Source organism: Mastigoproctus giganteus, chromosome 12 (assembly GCF_048544385.1).
Source record: "Mastigoproctus giganteus isolate SK-2022 chromosome 12, ASM4854438v1, whole genome shotgun sequence".
NCBI classification, from domain to species: domain Eukaryota; kingdom Metazoa; phylum Arthropoda; class Arachnida; order Uropygi; family Thelyphonidae; genus Mastigoproctus; species Mastigoproctus giganteus.
Genome location: NC_143586.1, coordinates 135,155,012 through 135,173,686, shown reverse-complemented (window position 1 = coordinate 135,173,686; position 18,675 = coordinate 135,155,012). Strand labels below are relative to the sequence as shown.

At 35.0% G+C, this 18,675-nt stretch overlaps 1 protein-coding gene across 1 annotated transcript in view; it reads right to left on the bottom strand.

The window, feature by feature from the left end:
* The window catches only part of LOC150077443 (caprin-1-like), a 174,127-nt gene that overhangs the window by 89,352 nt on the left and 66,100 nt on the right, over positions 1-18,675 (bottom strand). The gene's annotated exons all lie outside the window — the stretch shown is intronic.

Sequence of the window (18,675 nt, the reverse complement as noted above, 5' to 3'; positions counted from 1 at the left end):
GGATGGGAAGCAATATGTCAGACGATGAAAACCGGTGGCATAACATCCTAACTGCATAATGCAGACTGTAAAGTTCCCTGCTGGTCAGATGGTCTGGGGATGCATAAAAAGCAAAGGGGTGGAGCAAATTAAGTTTATTAACAGAATGGTGAATGCAGAAACCTACACTGCTATCTTGGAGGAGTGCCTGAAACCCATTATTAGGGATCACTATACAGACATTGAAAACTGCGTTTTTCAACAGGACTCAGCACCTTTCCACACAGCAAAATTGGTAAGTTTTATGCTCTTTAGATTTAATGACGAGTTCGTCTTCTTGTCTCACAAGACTTAAAACATACTTACACCAATGTTTTCTCTCGTTTTTCTTCCTTAAAATGCAGTCATACCTCAGAAATGCTGGCATTACAGTAATGGACCAGCCCAGCAACAGTTCAGATTTGAACCCTATTGAAAATTGCTAGTACATGTCATCTAAAATTGCTCAGAAGAAGCCGACAAATAAGATTCAGCTGCAGGAGAGCATTGTAATGGTGTGGTACCACGAAATTGGGCAACTGTATATCAAGAAGTTAATTAACTGTATGCCAGATCGTTGACAGGCTGTAATTGCAGCTCGAGGAGGAAAAACAAAATACTGAGGACTTATTTTTCTGATTTACAGTAAAAAATACTATTCTGTTACTTTTAATTTCAGTTTGTACACGTAAATGCAATAAAATGTAAGTTTGGTTGTCATGACTGCCATTTGCATGATTTCTCATATTTCCATTAATTATGCATTTTACCCTTTAGAAAGGTATTTATGGCAATTAGGTATATCAGGTGGAGTCTTTTTATTGGATTTCATTCACAGAGATATATATATCCCATCTAACAACTGCATTTTGAACATTTCTGCAACCCACAATGCAGCGCAAAACACATTACAGTCGATTCCGGTTATTTGAGACACACTGGGACTAGTGCATTTTGGTCCAATTAAGCGGCTGCCCTCACCATAGTAAAGTACTGTTCACTATACGATATATATACTAAGTGCCGATCATTGTGATCACGTTTGTGAATTAAAGTTTAATTCTATTAAACAGTGATTCTAATTAGCAAAAATAGGAGGAATATTATCCACAGGCTATAAAAGTAAAGATAATACTGTATTAAGTACAAATTTACACTTCGTTATGTTACCAATTAAAAAAATAAATGATACGTGAAAATCCGAAGAATATTTTCCACAGGTTAGCAAAATAAAAATAAATTTATGCTTACGTGCATAGCTTAATTAACATGTACTCTAATATGTACATATTAACTAGTTGACATTTCTGTGGGTGGGGATTAAAATTTAAAACAGTAAAAAAGATAAGCAATCCATAACAAGAATGCAGCACACACAAATCGCAAGTAACACGATACGTGCAAGTGAGAACGGAGTAACAAGTTACGAAGCTTAAAAAATAGAAATGAAGAGCAGATTCTGAAAATTAATTTTTTTTATGACTGAAGCACTAACAGAAAAACTCATTAAACAGGGGCCTGCTAATTGTTTTATGGTTGTGACCTCCAGAAATGCGACTAAACCACGTGGTATGGTCAGAGACAATGTTAGGATAATCTCGAGTGCTACAGTCTCCTGGCCCAATTAAATGGCATGTTGTACCAATTAAGCGAAGTAAACACTGGCTATTTTCTCGACTGGGTTCCGTTCTTTAAGATTTGTCTCAAATAAATGGCTGCCCTGATTAACCAGAATCCACTGTATTTGCAAAATTCAAAAGTAATGCAGTTTTTTGTCCGCCACTGTACACGCATGCATGCTGTATCTACGATGAGTATTCAAGCTGAGTCCATCACGTCCATCACTCAAAAGTTCCTAATTACACGACATATGCAAAATTAAAGGGATAACTTGCATTCTGTGATAGAAAAATCCGTAAAGTAAGCATTGAAATCGGGACCAATTTATATTCCTTGGCAGTATGTTACATTAACATATTAAGAAATGAGGAATCCGTATAGAGTAACTGAAATACCATAACGATTTCGTCGATTTTAAAAATGTCTGTCAGCATTATGGGAACAACTCAAAGACGGAAGACATTGAAAATATAAAGTTAGGTGAAAGCAAGATACTGAAGGTTGAAAAATGTAGTCCCAGCGCATTCTTCATAAAACCATCGTACGAGCAAGAGGACTGTAAAAAAAAAATTGACTAACAAGAGACTTCAGCCGTCGCAGGGTAATAAAACTATTGAAATGAAATCAGCATACACCAAGAAGTTACAAGTTTCAGATTTAAAAAAAAAAAAACAAAAAAAAAAAAAAAATCAGATATCCTGGACCTGATTAAAACAAATCATATCCCTAAAAGCTATGAACCGTTTTATGTTTTGGTATTTAAACCATAAACCTTATTTTGATTAATAAGAGTATTGTGGTTTTTTTTTTTTCCCCCCCTAATTAAAATTACATGATGCAGCCCAGTGGTCACGAGCGAGAGTGCATAGCATGCGTTCCTTTGAGTAGACCGGGTTTCAAGCACGTGACTACTAAATACGATAAATATTTGTATTTAAGATTTATTGTAAACTCTACTGACTTGGTTGTCGTGCTGGAGTATAAACAGAAATTTTTGGTGTTTTTGTTACATTTTTCATTAATGCTATTTTTGTCTGAACTATTTCAAATTGTTAATTTTTCTGTACCTTTCCTATATTAAAAGTGTCTTTCCTACATTAAAACTGAAAAGAACAAACAAATAACAAATAAGAAAAGTGACACAACACAAATTCATGGTCTGGCCTGTATGGTAGAGATGGTAACACAAATCTGTTAGAAAGTTGATTGCACTTTATCACACTGGTAATTTTTTTTAAAATCTATTATTAATATCCACAATTGAGAGGAAGCCTTATCTGATTTTTGTTTTCACTTTTCTGAAAAATCGTATTTTTTGAGCTGTGTCACTTTTCCATACGATATGCTAAAGTGCCTAAAAATGTACAATCAGGGATAATCTTATGTTAAGGCCTAAAAATAAGGTTGGGATGGGGTGGGAGAAATAAATAAAAAATAAATTCACTATTAATATGGTAATAAAGATGAAAATAAAATAATTCAATTTTCAGCAATTTATGAAGTTATGCCACCAAAATATTATGAAGATTGCTTTGTTCCCACCCCCAAACACTATTAAATCAGCACACAATATTAAATACTATATTCACGGAAAGGAGCCAATGGTAAAGAAAACACATGAACAGAAGTGGTAGGGTGCAGTCTTCCTGCATAATACCTTGACCCACTTAGATAGCATTAATTTTTCATTCCAGTTGAGCCAATATTCTACTTGTCTTTCTTGGTGCCATTAATCCTATAGTCTAATTGGGCTCTAAAAATTGATAATCAAGTGAAAATCACATTCTATTATTTGCTTACAGCTGTCTTCTTTCTGTGAATAGGCAGATACAGATGGATAAAAGGTGTTTCCTGAGAAGCCAAACAGAGTTGTAACTTCAACTTATAAAAAGTAACTTCAAGATATAATGTAAACAAAACCTTCCATCATGCTTTGGAAATACACCTTGTTAAACCAAAGTTCAGTTATGAAAATAAAGTGTCATATTTTATTCTAAACCAAGTGTTATTGTGGGTTCACACTATCTAATCACAGATTGAGTTTTTATGATTTACTAAAACTAGTAATTTATCTTTTGTGTCATCATTTCTATGTGATAGAAGAATAAAAACAAGACAGATGAATTATTTTAAGTAACTTTCAGTTTCATAAAGCATCATGGGTATTTTCAATCAAATTTAAAACTTGTCATATAAATGACAAGTTTTAGCAAGTGGATGGGTGAAATAAGGGTGTTTTTTTTTTTTTTTTTTGGCTGATGCCATATAAGCTTGCTTTCTTGCGTCATGTGCCTTTGCTAATGCTAATAGTTTTAATTTGATTGAAATTACCTCTGCAAATAACATTCTTCATGTTAAATACAAAGCAAATAGCCATTTTGAATTCTCACATAGCAATATTCCCCACAATACTAGTTACACCCCAAACTATGAACTGTACTGTATAAAATATAAATAACTTCTGCTTTTATTTTGCACATCCTTTGCTTAATGATTCTCCCAATGACTTTATGAAAATAAAGTTTTTAGATTGGTGTAATGTCGGGAGTGGGGTCCTTAAGGATCAGTTCTCAGACCACTGTTTGTTTCTGATTTTTATAAACAACATCGATGAAGGGATAGAAGGCTTGGTGCCAAAATTTGCAAACAATGTAAAGATTAGAAGAGTCGTTAATTATTGGTGCCAAGCAGCACTCCTTCAGGATGATTTGAACAGATTATGCACTGAACATTGGCTCATATAAGCTATGGCAGTTGACAGTGATCGTGGGGTACCCAAACTCACTGCATGGGCACATCAGCATTTGGAAATATGCTGATGTACATATTTCCAAATGGATGCACTTCTGGTGTTTCGCAGGGCGGAGGCAGTGGTGTTATGGTCTTGGGACTGTTTTCTGACATGCACTGGATCCTCTGATCACCATTAATCAATTGCTCGATGATAAGGCCTACTTTCTATCATCCCCGACCAAGCACAATTCCTTTGGGTTGTATCCAGACAACTCCATCATCTATCAACAAGACAATGTACCATACCACAAGGCCCAGCAGGTTGCTAACTGGTTTCAGGAACATGACAATGAATTCTGATCTCAAACCAACTGAACATGCCCTAAAGATGACATTCAATGCTGTGACTATCCACATGACAATGTGCAGGCATTAATGGACACAGTGCAAAATTTTGTAGAGTCCACACCAAAATGTGTATGGGTTACACTATGGACAAAAGGTGGCTCCATGAGGTATTAGGTAGGTGTTGCTAATGCAAAGCCAACTTGGTGTACATTTAGACACACACACACACCACACAGATTGAAGAAAACAAAATAGGTTTTTATTGACACTTATATATCAATTTATATGTACAATATTGATACTAAATCAATTATCTGGTAACATTTCAGAATTGTTCCTGAATTCTATCAGCCCAAGGTGGGAGAGTTAAGAAAAAGAAACTAAATTTACTAAAAGGTAAATTACAAATTGCTAATTAAATATGTGATCAAGTTGCTATAATTTTCAGAAGTTACAAAAATTGTACACAATTTTAAAATAAGACTTTTAATGAAATAATTATTCTATGCAGTGCTTTTTTTGGGACGGCACGCAACGGTACGGCGTACTGGCACCTTTATTAACAGTGACATGTGACATTTGGATGCAATGCACTTCGAAATTTGTAATATTCCGTAAATTTTTTTCATATGGTTACCTACTATTCAAATAAGCTTAAAATGATTTAACTAAATTTGCATTTTTTACTGTCTATTGTTAAGATTTTTTCTATATAAAACTGTATAACCATCTTTATAATTCTAAATTACTCAGTTGGATCTCTGTTTAATTATTTTGAATTCCCCCTTGGAAGTTACATTTAAAATAGTTTCCATTGAGCGAAGAAAATTTTCATGTAGCGAACGGATTAGGAGAGAATTAACTCAGTGCGCCATGTTCTTTTTTCTGGCCTTTAGGCAATTAGTGCTGCTGCGCAAATTAAGAGAGCTAAAGGGATTAGCATTATACAACTTAGTGGTACCTAGTAAAAACTATCCGACCACCTGTCCCACACAGGGACGTCACGCTGGTCAAGAGTGAGCAGATCAAGGTGTATTCCCAATGGACCTGGCCCACTTTCCAGTGGTGTCCAACCTTTTCCCATACAGGGGCCATATTCAAACAAAATTCAAAGTTAGATTTCTTTAGTGCGTTACATTTTCGATATCTTGTTGCAAGTAACATTGAAAATATTCAAAATTATTAAGTACAATACACAATTACATTTACTTAAAACATTTAATTAGAAAATGTTTTTGATAATTAACAAAATTTAAAATGCTGTTAGTTCACTTTCTTCGCTGGCCGTAGGTTGGACACCGCTGTGAATCAACTGTAAGCGCCCTGTTCAAGAATTAGAAGAGTGGTTTTCTTTACAGCGACAAATAATCATCTGTTGTTTTGCGAAAGTGCGTTATCCACATTTTTTCTGTAAATTTTCCCTACCTCTGTTTACATGGTCACAGCACCTAAACATCCAAATGACAACGATATTTTGGACAGTTTCAAAAAAAAAAAAAAAAAAAAAAAATTTCAAATTTAAGAACTAGTGACAAGTACCGATGACGAGAGGAGGACAACGAAGGTATTAATCCTTCTAAATATGAAATGTTGGCATTTGGTGAAAATGAAGCTAGAAAATTGTCAATTACAGTTAAATGCAATTCGTGGATACCTAATTGGTAAGAAGGTTTAGGAAGAATTGAAGCATTTGATGAACACTGAGTACGATACCAATTTCACTGAGTGAATGTGAGCGAGGATTTTCACAAATGAATCTGATCGCCAACGCTTCGTTGACGACAAAAACTTTTTCTTCACTACTGTTTCTTAAAACTGCAAGCCCACCGCTGACCAGCTTCGATCAAGCACAATATGTCAATTTGTGGCTACTTTGGAAACATCAATCAGCAACCGACACACAAAGAGGAGGAAAAGAAGTCGGCATAGTGTGTTGGATGAGAACTTAATAAAAATATGGAATATTCTACAAAAACTTTATGAAATTTATTTTTAATTCTTTTACTCAGAGTTTACTTATTTTTTTATAAACTTGAATAATAAATTTATGCTTAACTGTGTTAATATACTTAATTTGTTGTTCTTATTCTAAAAACATTACTACTAAAGTAACAATATCAGGGGGAAAAAATTTAGAGTACTTTTCATAATTTTCAATTTTTCCTGATAGCAAAGAATGAACACTGGCACCTATTTTTTTTTTTTTTTTTTTTTTTACAAAAAAAGCACTGTGGAGTAGGGAAAACTAATTACACAGTGGCTCCAAATGGATAAATGACTCTTGCATATTAATCCTTTCTGGAAAACATACACATTTTTCAAGGTTGTTTCAAAGTGCAACCTTATCCAGTAATCTGTTTCTAAATGATTGTAGACCAAATTTACAACAGACTTTCAGCACAAAAATAGCTTTTAAAATCAGGAGTCAATCACTATTCTCCCATTTTGGCCTACAAAATCCAGTCCTTTGTAATTTGGATACAGATGTTGACTAAATAATGAGTTTTTACAATTATTATTATTTTTTTAAATTCTGATTTGAGTTTTGAAATAATTACACTTTAACACTGGGCAAACAAGTTAAAATAAGAACAAATTAATATTTAAAAAGTATTTATGTACAAAGTTTTTATTTTTAAGAATTTTCAAAATTTCTTAAAAAAAACCACTTCAAGGCCCATACAGTTCTTATGGATTCATTTCTAAAAGGGTTAAGTATCAACTTACACATTAAAAATTGTGTAACCTATTAAGTGGGTTACCGTACAAACAAACTTACAGCATTTGGTTTACAACCTATTCTGCTCTGTGCTGGTTGAGGACTAATTCTCTACATTTATTTGTGGACTGATATCTTTAGCATTAGCTTTATTAAACATTCATCCACTGTGAGGCAGTCTTTTGAAAGTTTAGCAGTGGTGTCTGTGAGTGAGGCCTCCTTACTTTGGTGTTTGTTTTTCCTCTTCTGTTATATGTTTATCTTAATTTGTATTGTGTAGGTTGCTGCTTAATGTGTAAAAATAGTGTATCCACTTAAATTCATTATGTAATTAGCATTTCCTTCTTTTTACTTATACAGTGGTACCTCTGTATACATCCTTAATCTGTTCCAGATCCCTGGACTTATACCAAACAGAACATATACCAAACGAATTTTTCCCACAAGAAATAAAGGGAAAATGATTAATCCGTTCCCATGAAAAAAAAAATCCTACTGTTATTGGCATATTATACATTGATGGGGTTGTATAAAATAATTTAAACACTGCTTAATACTAAAATACATAAATACAAAAGCAATTAGATGAAATGAAAATTTAACAAACTTTAATTTTCTCTTTTCTGTCTCTTTTCCCTACTTGGACCTGATTGATGATCACCAGGTTTGACGTTTACTAAAAATTTGACCGTTGTTCTCGGTATATGGTATGCAGCAGCCAAGTACCGGATACGCATGCCACCTTCATACTTTTCAACAATCTCTTTTTTCACCTCCATGGTGATCCTAACCATTTTCTTCGTTGCTTGGCTCTTCTCATTAACTTTCTTAGAACTCATGGTTAATGAATTTACAAAAAATTTACGCGAAAAAATACAAAATCAATTGAAAATTCACAGAATTATAGCGCGGGTTGTTCACTGAATGGTAGAAACTGACGCTCGTGGGCAGTAGTGGCAGAGATGCCAGATTTTACACCCTCTCCAAAAACTGAATTCAGTCGATTGAGGACGTAAGCACGCATATGTCCTCGGGCGGTTTTATTCGGAAAGCCGAGTGAGGACGGGCGCAAGTACTTTGCTAGCGTCCGTCCTTGGTCGGCTTTTATTCGGTTTTTGGAGAGGGGGTAAGATCTGGCATCTCTGAGTCGTGGCTTTGTCTTGAGAGAGGTAAACAAGGGTAGCGCGCAGTGTCGTGACTCATTTTGATGCACGAGTCGTATTCCAAACAAAATTTTCGCGTCCAAACAGGACGCATATTAAGTTGGACTTATTCCAAAGCAGACATATACCAAGGTACCACTGTATATAAATTTCCTATTTATGTTATTATATACGTTTAAACTAGTTTGTAATGTGTAAAAAAAGTGTATCTGCTTAAAATCTATATACGAGGGGTGATAATTTAATTTGAGGACTGGTGCAAGATCTTATCTTAATTGTCATCATCTGAATCACACACTGTGCACACTTTTGCCACCATCATACCCAAGCATTAAATGCTTCTTGAAAGACATTTTTTGTAAGACTGCAAATTGCTTCCACTGCAGCTCAGGGAGTGTCGTTGTTGGACATGAAATGCTTGTCTTCCAGAGCTTTCTTCAGATGTGGAAACAAGAAGCTATCACACAGGGCTAAATCCAGAAAATAAAGGGGATGTAGTAGAACCTTGGCACCTATGGCAGTGATCACTAGCTGAAAAATATTAGCTGTATGGGGCTGGCATTGTCATGATGTAGAAACCACTTCACACCGGAGAGTTCTTTGTTTCTCCCAAAAGGCATGGCAAAGCTTGACTCTGAGAACCTCAGAGTATGCTTCCTTATTCATAGTTGTACTATGAGGCACAAAATGTGTAACAAGAAGAATTTGTTTGTCAGCCGAATGAGGAGCTCAAATTCTTAGGTCTTGGTGAATCAGAATGATTCCACTCACTTGACTGCTGTTTTATCTCTGAATCATAGTGAAATCCGAGTTTCATCACAAGTCATTATTTGATTTAAGACGTTTTGACTCTGTGCTTCAAAACGATCAAACATTTCTTTGCGCAAGTCTACTCTTTGCTGTTTTTGTTCCGGAGTCAAATTGTGTGAAATCCAGCAGGCACAGATTCACGACATTTCCAGGTGATCTTTCACAATCTTGTGAGCACTACCATATGAAATGGACATTCTAACAACTAATTCACAAAGTATAATTTGTCTGTCTTCATCCAAGATTTCCAGGGCTTTTGCAACTTTCTCAGGAGTTGAGTAGGAGGGGTGACCACATCTTGGGCCATCTGCAACAGACTCGTGGCCTTCACTGAATCTCTTGTTCCACTTAAATATGGCAGTCCTACAAAGACATCCAATTCCATATGTTTAATTCATCTCAACTGTTTCTAATGCATTTAAGAGCCATCTGACACAATAATGAACAACATATAGCTGTTGAATTTGTATGTACAACATGATACTTGCTTCAAAATGATTGTCAGTGACATGCAGCTAAAAAAACTTTTTACTCAACACTAGCTCAACAAGTACTGGCATGTGCAAACAGAGTCTACTCAGTAGCGATCAGGAAGAGTGCTTCTACTGGCAGTTATGGAAAGTTTGCGTGGCAAATAAAATCTTGCACCAGTCCATTAATTATATGATCACCCCTCTTATATCTGGTATTCCTTTCTCCGAATAATTATTTTATTAAAGTCCATTGTCATTTTACTGATGAAAAATTATACGAGCTTGACAGCATATTTCATATAATGTAATCTGTAATTTACCCTTCAGAAAATGGCCTTTATAAATTACAGCTCATCTTAAGTTTGATGAAAGGATTCAGAAAGAATCCTGAAATGTCACCAAAACGATTTAGTGCTGACAGAGAGTGGGTGCGAGAGTACATGTGAACAGGCGAAGTTTTTACGGCTCCAGCAAATAGAGAAGTTTTTGCTTTTTTATTGACTTAAATTGGAATATTAATTTATTTTTTAGAGTTGCTTTATATTCCTAGTAACAATACTTCAGCTTAAATTGAATTTAGACAGAGAATTTGTAGGTTATTACTTAGTATCGGTAAGGGTATCAAATCTGTGTGGACAGGTTTTGCAGCTCCTGCGAACGAAACGTTTTTAATTATACTTTATTGACTTAATTGTTAGATTAAATTATTTTCTATAAGTAGCTTATAGACCTAGTCAGGCTCCGTGGTTTATTTTGAATTTAGATAGCACGATTTGGAAAGTAAATAATACCTCGTGTCCGTAGATTAACCAATCGTAACTTGCCGCCATTGTTATAAAATACATGTGCTAGCGTAAGGTTTAACGGAAAACTAGATAGCGTAAGGTTTAATGGAAAACTAGATAGCGAGTATAGTAGTATCAATTAATCAGTAAAATTTATTAATCTTATTAAATTTCATTGTCAATTCAATTGTACTTTTTTAACTAAATAAATATAGCGACCTCGTTATTACAAATGTAACATAATAAATTAATACATATAAGTTGACAGTGGACAAGAAAGTCATATAACGTAAATTGGAGATAATATTCGATACCGAAATACATACATATAGTGTTATAACTACATTGGGATATAGATTTTGGGTTATATTTTGTATTGGAATTTTATTGAACTTGAATAGAAATCATGACTCAGACCAGAGCCAGCAAAGCAAAAGGCTCAAACTAGTGGAAGTGCTGTGGCTCAGGGTAGAACTGAGGGAGTGGCTGTTGTACTCTGAATCACAGTCTATTGAAATGCACTGCTTGTTTGATGTTTGTGGAGGAATCAGAAACGAGACATGATATTGCCAAGAGGAATGTCTTTGTGTGTGTGCGATGTAAGGAGTGCAAGGAAATCAGGCGCCAACTCGGCATTTTTTTATGGGCTTATATGAGAGTTTGAAGGACAGGATGGATGCCTTCGAAGGATTTAAATTAAGGGGCAATCAAGCTCTCAGCTGCCCACATCAATGCCAGAGCTTGCACTTGAACATCACGCAACACAGCGGCAACCCCCTAAGGCAGAATGCACTGGTCCCAAAGGAACTAGTTGTTGTAGGTGACTACTGTCAGGGAAACGGGGAACATTGTGCAAAAAGGATAGATGGAACAGGACCAGGGTATGTCTGCCAGGGGCAAAGTTTGATGACGTTGTAGGGCAGATATCATCCTTTAAGGGCACAAAGGGTGATATTGCTGTACACGTTGGCACTAACGACATTAAGAGTAGGAGACCGGCAGAATTACTTAACAAGTACAAAACAATGCTGAAAAAATGTGAGTTAGGGTTGAATTTGTTGAAGTGTCTGCAATTCTGCCCAGACACGATAGGCAGGAGTATATGATGAGAGCCTTGTCGATCAATTCGGCCCTGGAGAGATTGTGCAAGGCTCAAGGGGTAGAATTTTTCTCAGCCTGGTCTGTGCTTGTTAACAGGAGAGACTGCTTCTACAGGGATAGGATACACTTAAATAGAAAGGGCGCAAGAATATTTGCTGATGCTATTGAGGCAGAGTTAGGTGGGTCAGAAAACTGCTAGCTTGGGGGGGGGATACACGGACTAATAGATTAACAGTAGCTGCTGGCAGAGGTAAAAGTGATTCTTGCACTACTTCTATTGAAATGCAATTGGGCAGTAGCCTGGAAAGCAAGGCAATGGGAATTTCCAGGACTGCAGGGAATCATAGTGGAACAAGTAAATACATGGGCTGTGTTAGGGTAACTAAGAGTAGAAACAGGTGCATGTACACCAATGCTAGGAGAATAGTTAATAAATTCAATGAGCTTGAAGTGCTAGTCAAGACATCAAAGGCAGATATTGTTGGGATATCAGAGACATGGTGTCACACAGACATAAGAAGTGCAGAACTGGAATTTGGGGAGTACAATGTGTACAGAAAGATAGACAGGACAGGAGGGGTTATGCTGTTAGTTAAGAAACATAAAAATCTAAGGAGGTGCATCCAGTTGATGTTGGTGGACAATGCAATGTTGAGTGCTTATGTCACACCGAGTCTGTTTGGTGTGACATAAGCACTGGGAAAGGAAAAATGAGAGTAGGTGTGTGTTATAGGCCTAATGAATCTGATGAGTATAATGAGCAATTGTGCAGAGAAATAGAGTGGGCCAGTAAATTAGAGTGTATTATAATGGGGGATTTTAATTTCCCAGATATTGACTGGAATTTGTGGGTTGGTCACTCACACACTAGCAAGGCTTTTGTGGATTTATTGTATGATTCTTTTCTACAGCAGCATGTTCGGGAGGCAACTAGAGGGAGTAATTCTCTTGATCTGATTATCAGTAGTGATTCTTCATGCATCAAGAATCTGCAGATAAAGGAACCACTAGGTGGCAATGATCACAGTTTGCTAAAGTGGGATTTACTCAAAGAGGTAACTACCATCAAGGGTAAAGGAAAGGGTTTTTGCTTTCATAAAGGTAACTACGGTGGTCTGAGACAGTATTTAAATTCTATACGGTGGAATCAACTGATGTTACCAACAGCAAATTCAAAATGGGAAACATTCAAAGAATTAATCTTGGAAGCAGCTACTAGGCTTTACATACCAACAAAGAAATATTGTTCAAGATTTAGGCCTAAATGGATGTCAGATGAACTAATTAGACATGTGACAGAGAAGAAAAAATGCGTGGGATACATTTGCCGACCGGGCTAGCTGGGTAGGTAAAGTGCCTTCCTGGCAACCCAAAGGTCGTGGGTTCGAATCCCACCTCTGGCTTGGATCAGAGTAAATGCAAAAACCTTTGGAAGGTGCATCATGGCCACAGAAGCTGATTAGACCCTTTAGCCAGCGGGTGGTTGATTGCTGGAACAAACTTCCATCTGTCATTGTAGAAGTTGATAGCTTAAATAGACTCAAGGCAGAACTTGACCAACATTTGGAGCAAGTGGATGGGTGAAATAAGGCTTTTTTTTTTTTTTTTTTTTGGCTGATGCTATATAAGCTTGCTTTCTTGCATCATGTTCCTTTGCTAATGCTAAAATGCTAATGATGCTTGTAAATAATGTGTCACTAAACTTTTTTCCCCTCAATCCACTTATATATATATATATATATAAAATTATTTTTATGTGTAGAATATAGTAAGTATACATATAAGTATCGAATTTAACTAATACTACTAATGAAAATGCGGTGTACCCTGGGAGTGATACATGCGTTGAACAAAGGGTGGAAGAAAGGAAAAGAAAAAAAGTAATGAAATAAAATGAAAAGAAAAGAACAAAATGCAAATTTTGAAAAAACAACGACCAAGGTAGAAATAGCATTGCAGTATCTTTCATAATTTTTGTGTCTTCTTCAGAAGTCATCCACCAAAATTATGAAAAAGAACAGCAATGCTCTTACTTCTGTTTCTGACATGTTCTGTATGTCAAAGAGCACGTGTAAGAAACCACGTAGTAAAATCTAAAAGGAATTTTGAATACAAATTTAGAATAAATAATTAAAGTCAAGTTATGCAAAACTATTATGTGTTACAAAGTATTACATACAGAACACGGATGACCTTACAGAAGTAAGTAGACCGCTATGAAAGTGAAATAGGCGAAGACAAAGGAAAAGAGTAACCGAATGACAAGGACTTACCGCTAATGGTTGACAGAAAAGACTGTGCCGGAAGCTAACCCGTGTATATATGCGTAGATACGCTAGCGGCGCCTAGCGTTAGACGAGTTTTGGTGTCTGTATATTATGTAATGAATTTACGTAGGCGGTGGAGCTGCGCTAGGCTAAGATTAAGTACATGATGCTCAAACACCCAGGATAGCTAAGAAATATAATAGCTGACAAAGTAGCAGTAGAAGGCAGCTAAACTTTGTTAAGGCGAAAAAATAGATTGGGTATAGTAAGAAAAATAGTACTCTGGTATAGCGTTCGATAAACTAATGGCGCACAGAGCATAAAATGTAGAATCTAGTAAAGTAAAAAGATGATTAAATTAGAAATATGTAGTTGAGCTAGGGTAATTCAGGGTTGCAAACCCGTTCCTATAGTTAGGACCCTGAATGAATGTCCGAGAGTTAGTGCATGTCCAAATCACAATTAACGATTAAATAAATAAATCAAGATAGACTTAAAAATAATTACAAGATAAATACACTGTGTTACGCCAATCGGTGGGTACGAGTTTTCCAGACTGTAAGACACCAAAGAGGCCTAGTGTATTGTATTTACACTATATACATACTTGATGCGTATGGGAATAATTGTAAGTCAATAATGCTGTTTATATTAATATCTATTAGGTTCTTATGCCTTAATATGTTAAGGGCTTTGTTGATATGATGGCGCAGATATGCAATAGGAAAAAGATTTTTGGTCAGTTTACTGTATAATATTCTGATGTTATCAATAGCTGTTGTTTTGTCGCTGCATATGGTTGCTATTCTGATGCATTGTGCTAGGATAACATTAGCATGTACCTGTTTGGAAATATTGGAATTCCATTGTGTAAAGTTTACTATGCTAAAGTTGAATGCTACATGTTTGTTGTACAAATTGATGGAGGTTATACCATTTTTTAACTTAATGTCTAGATCCAAAAAATGGGCTGCTGTATCAGAATTGTTTGTTCTTTCTAGTACAAGTTCGTTGGGGTATAAATGTCCATAATCCTGGATGAAATTCGGGCAGTTGATCACTATGAGGTCGTCTATATATATGAATAGGATAAGGTCCTGTGGAAATGAGGTTTCTGACCAATATAGATATAGGTTGGCTATTATGCATGAGGCTGGGCTGCCCATAGGTGTTCCATTGGTTTGTTGATATACTGTATTACGGCCTCCGTAGCCGAGTGGGCAGGAGCGGGAGTGCAGTAGCACACGCTCTTTGAGTAGACTGGGGTTCAAGCCCCTGACTGCTGAATACGGTCGATCTGCCAACCCGCACTGGACCAGCGTGGCAGATTATGGTCCATTTCCCTCAGCATGAATTGTTGAGGAGGCTTCCATCCTGCAGTGGGTTGATAATGGCTGCACTTTACTTTTTTTTTTTTTTATTACCATCATATATGAAGTTATTGGAGATACATAAGTTCAGTATGTTGTTCCAGTAGTAGATGTTGCAGGAAATAGAATCCTTATGTTTATCATAGATATCTTTGAGTACAGATTTTAGATTGGTTTGATTGATACTGGTAAATAGGCTATGGAAATCAAAGGTTTGAATATTATTGACTTTATTACTCTGTAAAAATTTTAATACAGGTTGGTTGTTGCCTATGATTTTACTGTTATGTATGTTATGCATCAGTGGTTGCAGTAGTTGTTCAAGTGTCTTTCCAGATTTGTGTACATAACTGTTTTTGCATGAGGTTATGAATCTGAAGCCTATTGGTTTTTTATGAAATTTAGGAATGAAGTAAATATAAGGCAAGCTGTAATTGCCTAAATTAAGCTTTAGCTTCTTATTGAAGGCTATTAGTTTTTTTGTAATGCTATTACATGTACTGGATATCGGCTTGTAAGTATTGCTTGAGTTAAGTTCCTTAGTTAACGTATGTGTATAAAAATATTTGCAAATGAATGCAAAATTATTGGCTGCTTTATCTACCGGTGTGATTACGAAGTCTTTATGTATTTCTAGCAGTTTATGTTTTAATATAGTCAGGTTGTAGTATTTGCCCTGATAATATACAGTTGAACTGTGTAATGCATATTTATGCTTAAATAAGGCAAATGTATGGCTAATCCACATATGGTATGCTTCTATAGGTGTGTTATTTTTGTAGGCTAGTTGGAAGCAGTAGTTTAACAGGTCTTGATATAGCTGCTTATTGAAGTTAGTTGCATTTATTCTGGTACGTGGCCTGAATTTGAATCCTTGTGATAGTACATATCTGAGCATTGGGTCCGTAACTATGTTTAGATTTCCTGTAATGATGTGTCCATAGTCTGGATCAATATATTTGCTGCATGTTATTTTGTTGACAAATGCAGTTGTTGGTGTCTGCAGTGTGTGATATTAAACTGGTAGCTATAGATTTGTAGTTACAAGCTAATAATCCAAAGGGTTTATTATATTTATATCTTACTTTTATATAACTGGACTAGTATTAGGAAGTAGATGATTATGCTGATTTATAAGTTTATTGATATTTATGTTGTCCATAATATGGTTGTTGAAGTTCAAGATAATGATAGATTCATTATCATATGTTGTAGAGCTTTTGTTTTTTAGATTGAATTTACAAATATCATTTATTATATGAAAGAGATGTTTGGACTCTATGTTGAAAGTGCATATGAACTTGTGCAGTGCTCTCAGTATACTGTGTTTAGTACTGAAAAGTAAATTATGTATTTCTTGTACATTTATAATATTTTTATCCCAGTTTTTGAGTGTGACTTCAAAGGCACCTAAAATAGTACTGTGCTTGTTGTTGGTATTTTTAGATTTATTAGTACGTTTGCGTGGGTTCTTATGGAACTTGATTATATTGAATTTGTCATATATACAACTGTCTGCTAAGTTATTGGTAATAATTTTATGGTTGAATTTATTATTAAGACCATATGGGTATAATGTTTTTAATTTTAACATAAATATTTCTTCTTGTTTAGTTCTAATATTAGCGTTACTAATATGCGCTAATATGGATATGTATATATTGTTGAAGTTGTGAAATTGAAAATGCATATATTCTATTTCTTGTTCTATATTATTATTATTTCTGTTTAGGTAATTATTGATGTCAGATCTGTGTTGATTAATCTGTTTGCCCAACGTATTTTATGTTACATGTTTTGCAGGTTATGAGGTATATAATATTACTAGTTTTACAAAAAGTAGGTTTTGATGCATCATTTGTTATATGCTGCGGGTGTATACAAGGACAGGTTAAACAAAGTTTATTCTTGCAGGTGTTGAATTTAAGGTTATGGATCCCATATTTATCTAAGTTAGAAGCATTACATGCTGTTGTGCTCTGTCTTGTGTGTGTTAAATGTGTATGTTTCGAGTTACATCTGTGTTGCGGAGTACAGTACAGAGCATGTGTATCCGGGGTCAAATTTATCCTACTCTGCCCATGTAGTATGTCATCAAAGTTATCTGGCTCCATACATAAAAGTTGCATAAAATTACAATTAAAATTATAATTAAAGTTAAAATTACAATTAAAATAAAGTGTATGCGCAACTAGGAGTAAACTGTACTTTCAAAATAGGGATAGGCTGGTGAATATATAAATATCGAGTAGAAGTAGAAGGTCATCCATGTTCTGTATGTAATACTTTAGTAACACATAATAGTTTTGCATAACTTGACTTTAATTATTTATTCTAAATTTGTATTCAAAATTCCTTTTAGATTTTACCACGTGGTTTCTTACACGTGCTCTTTGACATACAGAACATATCAGAAACAGAAGTAAGAGTATTGCTGTTCTTTTTCATAATTTTGGTGGATGACCTCTGAAGAAGACAAAAATTATGAAAGATACTGCAATGCTATTTCTACCTTGGTCGTTGTTTCTTCAAAATTTGCATTTTGTTCTTTTCTTTTCATTTTATTTCGTTACACTTTTTTCTTTTCCTTTCTTCCACCCTTTGTTCAACACATGTATCGCTCCCAGGGTACACCGTATTTTCATTAGTAGCATTAGTTAAATTCGATACTTATATGTATACTTACTATATTCTACACATAAAAATAATTTTATGTATACATTATGGTTGTAGGGTACCTTTGCGCTTGCAGTGTCCCTGATCCATAATTCATATTATCGCAATTCTAATCCATCTAAATCTTAATTTTCTTCCCCCACACATACCATACAGCTTCTCTATTTATTTTTATTTTTTATTATTCGTAATTATATATATATATATATATACTAAAAAGATAAACTATCATATTAACATATTATTTTACAAAAATTCTTAAAAAAAATTAATTTAAAAAAAATAATAATAGCATAAATTAAATATAAACTTGAAATTTTATATTTTTAATGAAAATAGCATCCTTCACTTTTTTTTTTTGTACGAGGATTCTTTTTCTTTTTTTTTTTTTTTTTTTGTAGTTGTTAGCGCATAGGCTTCCGTGGCCATAATGCACTTCCCAAGGTTTTTGCAGTACTTTGATCCAAGCCTGAGGCGGGAATTGAACCCGCGACCTTTGCGAGGATTCCTCATTCATTTTAAACGAATAAGGAATCCTCATCACTGTTTTATGCACTGTGTATTTAAGAATTTTCAACAAATAATTAATGTA